Source organism: Cyprinus carpio, chromosome A13 (assembly GCF_018340385.1).
Source record: "Cyprinus carpio isolate SPL01 chromosome A13, ASM1834038v1, whole genome shotgun sequence".
Classification (NCBI taxonomy): Eukaryota; Metazoa; Chordata; class Actinopteri; order Cypriniformes; family Cyprinidae; genus Cyprinus; species Cyprinus carpio.
Window position 1 is genome coordinate 22,611,156 of NC_056584.1, and position 13,528 is coordinate 22,624,683.

General features: G+C 36.0%; 1 pseudogene; it reads left to right on the top strand.

Annotated features, from left to right (window-relative positions):
• Positions 1 to 13,528, top strand: part of LOC109078990 — a 62,368-nt pseudogene that overhangs the window by 4,136 nt on the left and 44,704 nt on the right.

Genomic DNA, 13,528 nt, shown 5'->3' on the forward strand with positions numbered 1-13,528 from the left:
CTGGTAATTTTGACTTTTTCCAGTGCAGCATTTGTTGTTGCCCTTGGGTTTCTCTGAGCCTTTGGATCTGTGATCTACATCTTTCTGTATCCACAGCTCCAAGCGGTTTAGTCACTCTGGCACGGGGACTCTCTCCAGCTTATTTGAGGTTTGGGGGCAAACGGACTGACTTTCTCCAGTTTCATAACCTGAAGAATCTTGCAAAGTTTAGAGGGCCTGGACCAGACTATTACCTCAAAAACTATGAAGATGGTGAGGTCTGATTTGCTCGTTTTCAATTAGGTATTTTGCGTAAATTGTTAGGATTGACTGAGAAGTTTGTGCACTCCATGACTTGAGATCGGAAACCTTGATGGAAAGTTTAACTATATTCTAGAAATACTGTTTGGAATCAAGATATTAAAGCGGTGTCATACTATGTGAAACAAAAATGTGCATGTATAAACCAAAAATATATCTGAATAAATATTGATGCATTTCATTTGTTTAGTGCATGCCTGTTGAAAAGAAATGGCTTTTTAATTACCCAGACTTTTTTTCAATAAACATGGAAGAGAAAGAAATACATTTTGAGTATCTAGTAAACATGTCCACAATGCAAACCACATGCATGGTTACATTGCGCTTTTAGTGGTTAGTTTGTCCTCTTGATGGGCAGATACGCACAAAGAACTCCAAAAGCATTCTTGCGGTTTCCATGCAGACATAGTGCGCAGTGACTTCGCTCTGGACAAACAAAAGGGTTGCAAGCTGGCCAGCCACCCAGACATGATGCTGGAACTGCAGCGGGAGAAAGCGGCTCAGATGCAACAGGTCTTATTGAAAGAACAGCTCTCCAACATCTACAGCGACGTCACATTAACAGGTAAGAAATTACAGCAACATGCAGATACTGAGCTAATACAGTGTATAGCATGGTTAGGCTTTTTTTTTTGCCTTAGAATTTCATCAAATAGGTTATAACATATACACGCTCAGAAAAAAAGATACAAAGCTGTGACTGGGGTGGTAGGCCTACCCTAAGGCACAAAAACTAAAAGGTACATCTTTTTGTACATTAGTTATACCTAAATGGTACACATTAGTACCTTAAAGGTACATATTAGTATTTCTTAAAGTACATATAAGTACCTTTTGAAAGTGTATAACCCCAGTGACAGTTTTGTACCTTTTTTCTGAGATTGTAGGTTTTTTAACAAACTATTAAAGTCAGTAGGGAGCTTTAGTCTTGTACATGGTGTGTTTATGACTGTTCTTTTGGGTGCTTTCTGTATTTATAATTTGGTTTTATGTTGTTTAAGAACTATATTGAGATGTTTTGTCTCATTGATGTCCAGGATTCATAGGTACGCCAACAAATGCAGTGATGTAATCATTGCTGCGTGTTCCAGAAACGCATAGGTTTCAAATGCTGAGAGACAGGATGGTCCGGCAAACAATCAGCCAAGCATATGGTTTTATTGATCACTTTCAACAGCTGTGCTTTCCCTGTTTGTAAATCCAGTGTCCAATTTCAGATTTCATAGTCACACACACAGACATTGTCCCAAATGTTCAGATCATTTTATGGGGGAATAAATGTTTGAAAGGCAGAAATCTCTGAGGACTTGTCAGAGACCTTTGTAATACCGAAAATGTCAGATCAAGGATTGAATGAAGCTGAATGATGACATATACAACAGGCTAGTAGAAACAACAGCTGACAATGATTTCAGAAATGACACTTTGTAAAAGCACTTGCTATAGATCTGAGAAGGATAGCAGGGAGGTTTTTGCATGCAATTGGAATCAGGTCAGTAGTATCTTTTCTGCGTGTATTAAAAATGTGTTTTGGTTGGATCAGGTGTGATATTTTGTTTGGATCATGCAGTGATTTTTGTTGCAAAGACACTGTTGTCGATTGAACTCTGATTCAACACTCTGTGAAGGGAATTAAGGTATATTTTTTGGGTTTTCTTTGACAGACCAGCTTTTTTTTTTTTTTTTTTTTGCGTAAACGCCATTGTTTTGTTGTTATATTCATTGCAGTAATCTCAATGTAAACTCAAATCACTATCAGGTACAGTCAACCGGAGAGAGATTATTTGTTTAAAGCAGATTTAGTGTGGAAAGATTGTACTAAGTTTTATGTCAGGCACTGTGTGAGTTCCAGCGCGGGTCAGGCCGCACAATTTCTTATTAATATTGATATATAAGCTCAGATGAGAATTTCCAAACTGCACTTGGCATCAAACAGGCCGAATGTTTTTCGTTCATATCTAAACCGTTATCATGCCAAATTCAGCAAAAAACACTCTTCTAACCTTCACCCTTATTTTCCAAACATCTTTTTACACACATCTGCGTTTGACAGGGCGGCTGTAAGAGGAATTAGGACTAAACACACTTAGCAAAGGAATCTCTCTCTCCGTGGATCTCAGCATGTGTGCTGTAGCAAAAAGCATGTGTCGTGTGCATGACTGATTGGTGAGAATGAAGACACCTGGGTGCACGGCACAGACGGGTCTGTTAGCAATCAGGACGCCCCCTGTGCAGTCACTGGCAGGTGGCAGGGGAATTGCAGTGAGATAGCCCTGCCCCATCCATTTCCACTCAGCACAGGTTGGCTTTTCTGACCTTTTCTCATTAGAGCTTTCAGTAATAGGTGCGAAAGCCCCCTGCCAGTTAAAACAAACCATGGTGATACAAGCCCAAGGTCATACTAGCTTTCACCTCTACACTCGCTACAGTTTAGTCCAGTTTAGTTAAAGCAAACCATCTGAGACAGGTCGAGGTCAGGCCACTCAAAGCTCTCAAATTGCTACAGTTCCATGCTGTTTTTATGTTCCATGATGTTGGTTGTCGTTTTAGCTCCTTATTCACTGTGTTTTCAGAATTCAGTTATTGAATATTGCTTTATAAAAGATTTGCATTTCCTGTATTTATGTTTGTAAGGCACATTTTTTAAAACCCTGAAAAAAAAAAATAACAATGAAAAAGTGTCTAATAAAGTTTCTTTAACCATACAAAGCCTACTGCATATTACAACTATATCATAATTGATGCACAAATTTCTAAGGGCTCTAAATTATCATCATGATCAAGACTTTGCTCTTTAGCAAGTAACATGGCTTTTAGTATAATTGTAAAACTGTCCAACGTCAGGTTGCAGTCTTTTTGATGTAAAATCTTTACAGATAAGAATAACTTTTATATTGTTATCCATAAATCTTTTTTTCGAAAAAACATGTTAAAATGTATCAAATATAAAACATAGTTTTTTTGGGGGGGACATTTATTTCTACAACTCAGTCATTATTATAATGCACTGCATTATGTGTTAAATTGTAAATTTTTTCTGATTATCATTTAATATGTCAGGTTTTACATGGTTAACTGATCACTGATGGGCTGCCATTCTGAGATCATTTGAATAAGCAAATACTATTTGCTTTATCATGGCTCACTGCAGATGCAGCATTTGTTATTTTCAGCAAAAAAAAAAAAAAAAAAAGGTTACTTTTGCATGATATCAAGTAGCATATCTTCCAGTGCAAACAGAAACTACTTTTAATGTTTTAGGTTTTAAAGTTTTGCTCTAGGTAAACAAAATGGTTCATTATAGCAGTTTTGCTGATTTCATGACACTAAGCAAGTGAATAATTTTCTAAATATATGCAGAAAAGAAAAGACCAGTTGCATTTCATTATGCACATAGATATAAAAGATTAAATTAAGTATTCAAAATGACATTTTATTAATTTAGTAGAAATCTACAAAATTATTCATTTTGCAAATATTAGGTGGTTACATTAGGATGATGCCATCATTTCTGATTACATTTTAAATGGTGAAAATTATATAATCTACATAATGAGAGTTTTTATTGTTAACAAAAACATAAAGAAAACAATAACATTGAATATCACAGCTTTCAAGGTTGAAATAACCTACAGCATATACAAGATAGCATATACGTACAGGCTAAATTGTTTGCAGAAATTGAATACTTAGGGTTGGGTATGTAAAACAAACCCAAACCAGAATGTTTATGAAATATCAATTGCATGCATTATTGAATTGACAAGTAATGGCCAGTGAAACAGTCACCTTTAAAGACTGAATTGCATGTGCTTATTTGGACATTGTAACCATACATTTCATCAGCGTGTTAGTTTCCAGTGCTGATGGAGTTGAAGATTTGTGAATATCACAGCATTCATAACCCCACTATAGATGAATATATAATTCAGTACAAGCAGACATATTAAGAATGATAAATATCCACAGTACACCTCTCTAAATGACTTATGCTCGCTTTGTTCGTATCCCGTTCCTGAATACTACTCTCTTCCACATGCATTGAGTAAAGTGTCAACTGATATGTAGCTAAATGCGGTAAAGGTAAATTCCATTGTGTGCTCAGAGCTCAGCTGTAGAGGGCTTTATAGTTGTCATCGTGCGATTCTTAGCGTGTCTGAGGTCTGGTACACTTTAGATCTGTGAACTGGTCTGCCAGACTCTCAGGAGAGCAGCATTCATCATAAATAACTGTCCCTTTTAAATCGCATGAATGTTCTCGCTTATGTTTTCTGCTCAAAACATTTCTCCAACGTCCACTTACAGACATTAGGGAGTCTGTCTGGGCGATGCTAGCATGTTTGCAGCATAAATATATCCAAAGCTATTTCCTGCCCGTTTGCTCAAAGACAAATGACAGGAAGTTGTCCAGCGAGGGCAGTTGGAGTATTAGCTAGCTGACGGTTAGCCTTTAGCCTCTCATTTTCGTTGACAGCAGTCCTCAAATAGTCATTAAAAGTAAGGAAATGTCGTGATATGGGCTAGAGGTGGGGAAAACTCCCGTAATCGTTCCGCTTAAAATAAACGCTTAGATTTGAACAAAAATGAGGAGTGGCTTTGACCAGATGCAGTCTGAAGTGAGATGGTGCCATTTCACAACATTGCGTCATTTGTTTTTTCCCTCCACAAGTTTGGGTAACATGCCCATGTTACTCAGAATTGCTTTTTGGCTCATTGAGACCAAGTTTTGTCCAGTTGAAAATGTTTGCTCCATAGTTGGGCGTTTATTTCAGTAAAACGATTGCTGGAGTATTTTGATGAATACCGCATGGCAGAATTTCATTTGCCAGTCATCGAATAGTCTTCCTGTCTTCTTCGCTCTTCTTGTGCTTAAAGTGACACAAAGAGTTTTTCCTCCTCCCCCAGCAGCAGTGAAAACACACATGTGTGCACTCAACACAAACACAGTGAGTGCACGTAGAATAGTGTGCTAATGATAGATCTGAGTCTCTGACAGATGTTTCTGCCTGTGAAGGAAAACATGATTTTTTTTTCTATATCTGAGACATTAAGCAGATACTCACACACATGCTCAATATTCTCCAGGAGAGTTAAGAGCTGGATATATCTGTAGGCCATACAAATAGCACTCGTGAAGCACAGAGATACTTGATTCACAATTAGATAGATGAATTTGTTTCTTCATCAGAACGGATTTAGAGAAATTACATCACTTGCTCTCCACTGGATCCTCTGCCGTGAATGGGTGCCGTCAGAATGAGAATCCAAACAGATAAAAACATCACAATTATCCACAAGTAATCCATGCGACATAAATCAGTCAATTAACATGTGAAATGTGAAAAGCTGTATGTAAGAAACAAATCCATAATTAAGGCATTTTAACTTCTAACAGTTCATAATATATAATAATGCTTTCTCCAGTGAAAAGGTCCATCTCCTGTTGTCCTCTCACATCAAAATCCACTGACACATTTGTTTAGAACTGTTTTGGTCTGTTTTGCTTATAACCAGAGCTTAATCTGAACATATTTCTCTCCTGATTCAGACGAGACTACTTTTTCACTGGAGAATTATGGATAGAGGACTCGTATTTTAGCTAGAAGCAACGATTTGAAGTTAAAAACATCTTGATGGATTTGTTTATTACAAACACACAGCTTTTCACTTCACGGTAATTAACAGACTGGAGTCGTGTGGATAACTTGTGGATTATTTTGATGTTTTTATCAGCTGTTTGGACTCTCATTCTGACGGCACCCATTCACTGCAGAGGATCTATGAGTAAGTGATGTAATGCTAAATATCTACAAATCTGTTCTGCTGAAGAAACAAACTCATCTCGGATGGCCTGAGGGTGAGTAAAGTTTCAGCAATTCATAAATTTTTGGGTGAACTATTCCTTTAATTAAATTCCACAAAACCATATATTATTTAATAAACCATATGATTATTTAAATTAACTAAAATCTCTTGCAGTTACTAGCAATAGCACAAGCACACATGTGTATGTGCTAATTAGCAAAAATTCCATCATTGCTCTTAAGTGTCCACAGCCATTGCTTTTTAAGTAAAGCAACATATCGTTTCCATCTTGGATTTGTTTCACTGAGCTTGTTATGTTTTATGGGATTTCTTTCTCCTCCCAAAGAATTGCTGACTACTTTTTGGAGCAGCCTTCAAGTCTGTTTAAGCATTAAAGTTGCTACAAAATAAATTATAATTATTATTGTTTTATTATTTTTTACAACCAGAGAGAGAGAGAGAGAGAGAGAGATTGGCAAATATGACATGAACATTTACAATCTCAGTGTGTGGCATGAGTGAACAGAACTGTAAATACATGAGACACTAATACATATTACAGACTCTTCTGAATGTTTCCACATTGGCCATTACTCAAGGTCTTCTAAATGACCATAAAACAACAACTGAACTGGAAAAATAAAATGTGCCACAACAGAAGGTTATTAAGACAGAGTGAGCTCTAGACATCTCGTAAATGTAACAAGAAACTTTCAGCCTGCATGACTCAGACCGCGCTATATATTGCTGTTCAATTTGCCAAATGAAGTGATAAACTAGCCTTTAAATGAATTTGCAAGTAGAAACAGATAATAGCAGCATATTTACAATTTTCAAAATAATGAAAATAAACTGTGACCAAATGTTAAGAGAAAACAGATGTTTACAATGCTTGGAAGGAGTCAAAATTCCCTGCTGGGTACACAAACGCAGTCTAATAATGATGCTAGCGTCAAAATTATCAAATGTGTTTAAAATAGAGTTTCAGATCTTAAATGCCTTGAAAATGAATTAAACTTATCATAAAATTTCATATGGTTCAGTGTGGGTCATTTAATTGCAGCCAAACAGTGTTTTTGTAGTGATTGAATATGTTTTTTGTAGATTTTACAAACTAGAATCACAGAAGTGATGCTAATAATTCTGTTATTGTTTGTCAGATAAGATCATCTTTATAATACTGTGGTGATGAATTGCTGAGATGTTGGTGATCAAAGTCCGATATTTAATTTGACCATACATAAAATAATGCACATGTATGATGCTTTACTGTTGCCACGTTACTTTTGGAAGCATAATAAGCATAACCTCGGTAGCTACTGTGATCACCAACATGGCTGGAGTATATAATTTTATTCAAAGTCTGTTTTCTGAAATATAAGGTCAGCCAAGAGATTTTGTTTTAGTTTTCATGTGGAGATAATATTTCTACAGTTGTAGCCAAATTCTGAGCCAGGACTTTGTGGGAACTGGATAGGCCACATTTTACACTTTTGCATCCAGCAGTTCCCTTTAGTATCAAAATCTAGGAAATTAAAGATGACATGATACATTAATCTTCGTCTCTTTAGTGGTTTACCAAGTCACACATATTGGAGTTATTTGCCTGGCCTTACCATGCAACACAAAATACCAAATATTAATCCAAGATAATCCCAACCAAGGAGTTCCCTTTCCTGTGATTGTTAATAAGCCATAAGCTTTTAGTCTGTGAAGTTTCCTTTTCATTTGATTCATTCATTTGATAGTGGGTTTTAAATGAGTCATCAGTCATGCACTCATTGTGCATGAGAACTGCACTTCAGCAGCTGCAGGTAGTTTAATCCCACCCCTTCATAAACAAATATTAAACCGCTGCGATTCCCGAAGACATCTGCGTTGTTACCACGTACATTTCAAGTACTGACATGACTAAAACCTTTATTAAAAATCAATAAAGAATGTAATTGCATGAAATACTTTAACAAAATCTCTGTAGCAATTGCAAAATCTCAATGGGCTTCATTCATGAAACACAAGCAGAGCAAATGTCTGTGCAAATCGCTTGCAAAACCATTGCATTGCAATGCAAATTGCTGAATTTAATTCAGTTGGCTTTATGAATGTTTTGCATAAAGATTCGTTCTGCTTGTGTTTCATGACTGAGGCCAAAAGGATTTCTCACTGCACAGTAAAATGCACATATTTTTGTTCTTACACAGAGATTTACTGTATGTAATATTATTTTTTTTATCATTTCAAGTTCCAAATATTATTTAATCTTTGCCAATTATACACATCCAGAACTTATAATTTGGAACTTGAGTTAAATATAATTGAATATTAAATAAATCTCTGTGTAAAACCAAAAATAAGGGCGTTTTAGTGTGTACTTTAATTGTTTAACAACCAATTTTCTGTTCGCCTTCAATTCCACGTTCAAAGCATACGTCCTTCATTACTTACAGACTTGTAGCATTTCCCTAATTAGGCTGTCAGTGGATATTCACGAGCATTGCCTCAGAGCACGATTATATTCACTGTTTTTTAAGGAATTAGCATTGTTGGACATTTTGTTAATAGCTGACATCACAAAGACTGAAGGAAGTGATTGTTGTGGCAGCTTGGAATTATGTGAGGTGAAATCTGGTTATATATTGCTGCGGTGATTTCACCTGGCAGCTTCAGTACTCCCAGCCTGGTTGGACGTTGATTTAACTAGTTTTAATGTTCCAAGGACCATCTGGCTGCATCACAAGTTCACCCTGCATGCTGAACTTTCTCTAGGAGAATTGCATATGTATTGAAGTCGGGGTTGTGTTGTGTGCCATTCCGAATTAAGACACTGACAGGGCATTTTAAATTTAAGTTCAATTATTGAGACTGAAGAATTGTAATATGAATTGAAAAATGGAGAAAGGTTTGTTTTTTAAACAAGTTGCGATATACACAGCATATTGAGTATTTACATATTTGCACAGTAACGCAACATTTATGCTTTTTATTTAGGCCAAACATCTATTGTAATATTATTAAACACCTTAATATTTAATATAAAATAATCATAATAAAAAAATGTAAAAATAGACAAATATTAAATATATATATATATATATATATATATATATATATATATATATATATATATATATATATATATATATATATATAATATACAAACTATCAGACCATATTTTTTAAAACATAAGTTATTCATCATTAACCTTTTTAAAAAATAAATAAATAAATAAATAAAACTGTTAAACTTCTGTTAAATTAAAAGTATTAAATACAACAAGACTCTTGATTGTGTGATATTGCTTAAGTATAAAGAAATCTGAAAATAATGTGGTGTGTATTTTTGGACACTGAATGGCAACATTTTAATGTTTTGACACTCAGTATTGAACTTAGATTAGAGATGTATTTCTAATCAGACAAAATGTATTTTACATAAACAATAAAAATGTTGATTTATTGGCATAATTAGTCAAAATGTAGGATTTATTAGCAGTTGAATTGATTTGTTGCAAAACATACTGTAAATGCTTTTATAAATGGAGTATCGAATTGTTGAATTTCTTCCTGTTTGGCAACAAGTTCCAATTCATGAATAGAAAGAGAGACAAAATTTTGTAACCTCTGAATTCTGATTGAAAAGTATAGGCTGTTTAGCTCACTTAAATGAGAAAATATGAATTCCTAATATTTTACACACTGTAAATGAGTTTATTCATTTGTTGCATTCCTTTAATTTTGCTATTGCATTTCAGAATAGGATAGGATGGTAGTGGATTGTATTCTGCTTAAAGATTGGATCCAATACAGGTCATAGTGCAGGAAAGTAAATGTATGACAGTATGCTATTTTCATATTCTGGCTGATCACAGGCTGCTGGCTCTGTCCTCCTCACAGTCACACGTGGTTCTGTGATGTTTCAGATGCAGGAGAGATTTGTGGCTCATGAACGTCTCATCTGATTTGTGTTCTCACTCCAACGTGTATCAGGTTACTCTTTTCTTCTAGAGTATTTTTTCAATAGCACAGCTGCTGAACTCATCCCTGGACTGTTCAGACTGAACAGAGACCCCAAGCTCAGTGGGTCTGCTGCAGAAATTTATTAAAACTGCCCAAAGATATGTGAATTATGCGAGGAGCTGGCTAGATCTAGATGTTACCGCCTGTGAAGAGGGTATTATTCATTTTTATGTTCTTTGTCAGTAGTTGTTCTGCTCCTGCAATACCGGTCAGGGATCATTAATCATTCGGATGCTTCTTGCTGAGGTCATATTGATTATAATTCTCACGTGTAATCTTTTGTCCCAAGATCAATACCAAGGCCAGAACCACAACTATGGTTTGTCAGCCAGTACATCACACATAACATGAGCAAAACTCCAAACCGTTGCTAAGAATACAAGTCCTCTGTTTATTGCTTTCTCTAGTGAAGAAGTTTTCTTGCCTGAATCAGGAGAGAAATATGCACAGATCAAGCACTTTTTTTTACAAGCGAAAAAAGTCCAAAACACTTATAAACAAATATCTCAGTGGATTTTGATGTGAGAGGACAACTCTTTTCTGCTTGCCATTATTAAGTAACACGACTCAGAGCAGGTTTGATGTCATCTTCTGCAAAACCAGTGATTAATTCTGCCTCTAATTACATAAAGCTTTGCTTATATAACACCTTTTAAAAATAGTGTTTACAAAGCACTTTACCAAATAAGTGCAATGTGTTTGTGTGACTTTTGGTAGTTGTGTCTGGCCATCACATTGGAATATTTTTTTCCCGACTAGCTTTTGCCATATTTTTGTTTGCCGTATGGATTAGTGAGTGGACTGTAGGTGCGGTGTCTAAGACTGAGATCACGCTTAAACACTAGTGTGCCAAGGCCAAATGAGGTCATTGCACAATTCCTTGATATTACCATTGATAAGAATAATGGGAAGGTATCCGTCCAAAAAACTTTTCCAAAAAAGTTTTGCTCTTTGATGCTTTATATAGTTTCTCAGAGAGTGTAATGCCAAGTGTATGTTTGGAAATCTAGATGACAAATAATGTTGTATACATTTTATGCAACTTAGAAAAGTGGATTCTATTTTTAGTTGAAAGAGAAAGAAGAAAGAAATTAAATTCATTTGCAGTCTCCAATTTCTCCCATTCCTGCCCAGCTATTTGTTTATTTGTAAATCCAGAGAATTTGCCAGAAGCCTGAATATTGACATGTGGAATGCAGAACTATTGCTGCTCAGACTAACCATACAAACACAATTGTGCATTTGTGTGTGTGTGGGTTAAGGAGAGTGTTTTTTGTTGTTTCCAAAAGATTTGGAATAAACGCTCTTTCTGAACAGCATGCACAATATTTTTATATCATATTATGACTAAAGCATAAATTCAAATTACTAAAAAAAAAACCAAACACTTTATGGCATTTCATCCCAGTTTAGTGCAGTGAATTTTAAGACAATGACAATTCTGTCATAATTTACTCATCTTCATGCTTTATGACTTTTCAAAGCTTTATGACTTAATTTATTTAATGGAACACAAAAACAGTGTTATTAAGCTGAATGCCCAGGCAACTCTTTTCCATAAAAAGAAAGTGAATGGTGACCACAATTCAATTCAATTCAATTCAAGTTTATTTGTATAGCGCTTTTTACGATACAGATCATTGCAAAGCAACTTTACAGAAAATTAAGTTTCTACAATATTTAGTAGTAGCTTATCAGTGGTGACTGTCAGTTTATGTGCATATGGCAGAAATGTTCAGAAAAATCAATAAAAGACGTAAAACAAACAGACGATTAACAATATTAACAGCAATTATGCAATCAAACTTATAGCAAAATGTGGTAGTTCTGTATGTTGACTCTGGGTTAGCATCATCTGAGGTCCTCTGAGGGGTTGGCATCATCTCTTCTCAGGTGTTCTGGATCCAGACTGGAGCTTGTGTAAATCCTAGTTACCACGGGATGTAAATCCCGTGGCAAAACAGAGAAACAAATAGAGACATAATTAGCGTAGCTGCTGTTCCAGCCAAGTAAACTGTCAATTGTCAACCACAACTGTCATTGTATGGAAAACTTAGCTTGGAAATCCTGTTACACAGAATAAAGAAAGTCCTACAGGGTTTGAACAGCCAGGGGCGTTGGACTGGGGGTAAAACCAGTACTGATTACCAGGGCCCCAAAGGAAGAGAGGGCCCTTGAAAACTCTGGAATATATTTTATTTTACCTGGATATTTTCAAGGGGGGGAGGGTTGGGGGGGGTGGGCATGGGGGCCCATCAGGACTGCCTATGCATAGGACTCGGGATCTTGTGCAACGCCCCTGTGAACAGCACAAAGGTGAGTAAGTTACAAAACTTTTTTGTGTGAACAATCATTGAAATACTGGAGCGAAGTAGCCCATGAAACCCCTTCTGCGGCCTGAAACTAGAACCTTTGGGTAAGCGGCCCAGATCTTTCACCACATTTGCAGAGTTTTGATTGGCTGGTCTGTTATCTGTTTTCTCTCACGGTGCACTTTTAGAAAGCTGAAATCTATCAAGCTTTGAATTGAATTCAACTGAACGGATGAAACAAAAATATGTGGATAAATGTCAGCACTGCAATAACAGTGCTAAGACCGCAGTGAGTTTTGATGAAACCGCGTGTGAAGAAAGCCATATTCTGCAAGGAATTTTATAAGTCCATAAACATGTAATGAAATTTGCTCTGGTCTAGGGAACATGGTAGGAAAAGTAAAATTGAGTTTTCTGAAGCAGACTGTAGTGCTTTAAAACAGCCTTCAGTCAGGAGGGGCTAACCAGAACCCCTCTGCTTTATTTTGTTCACTTTAAACTTGAGTGACAAGACCTGACGGCTCTAAGCAAACGCAGATGGAGAGCACCACTGACTGGGCACGGCATAAGGCCAACAGAGCACCTCTACTGTGCTGGTGCCCCATAGCCGCTTAGAGTGCTAAACATTTTAATAATGGTAACATCAGTGTCACCAGTGTAACCCCATTGCTCTATATATGAAGTGTGATTCTAGATTAAAAAAAATAAGAATAATAATTCTTGGATAGACAGTGTTATGTGCAATATTATCATATAGACAGCTTTTAAAATGGAAACACTAGGAGCTTGCAGAGATTGACAAATGTTTGTTAATTATTTCAGGTTTGTAGATTATTGAATGCACAGGATTTTATATTTAAAAAGATTTTAATTTTATACAATTGGCAGATGCTTTTATCTAAAGTGGCTTACTTAGCATTCAAGGTACACATTTACATTCCAAGCTTTCCTTGGGATTTGAACCCATGAGTTTGCTGTTATCTTATTTTTTTATACATTTGTAAAGTCTCATTGGGAAGGTTCCGTACAATCTGCTTATGACCCACTGACAGTTAGGTTTAGAGGTGGAATTAGGGGTGGATCTTAATGCTATT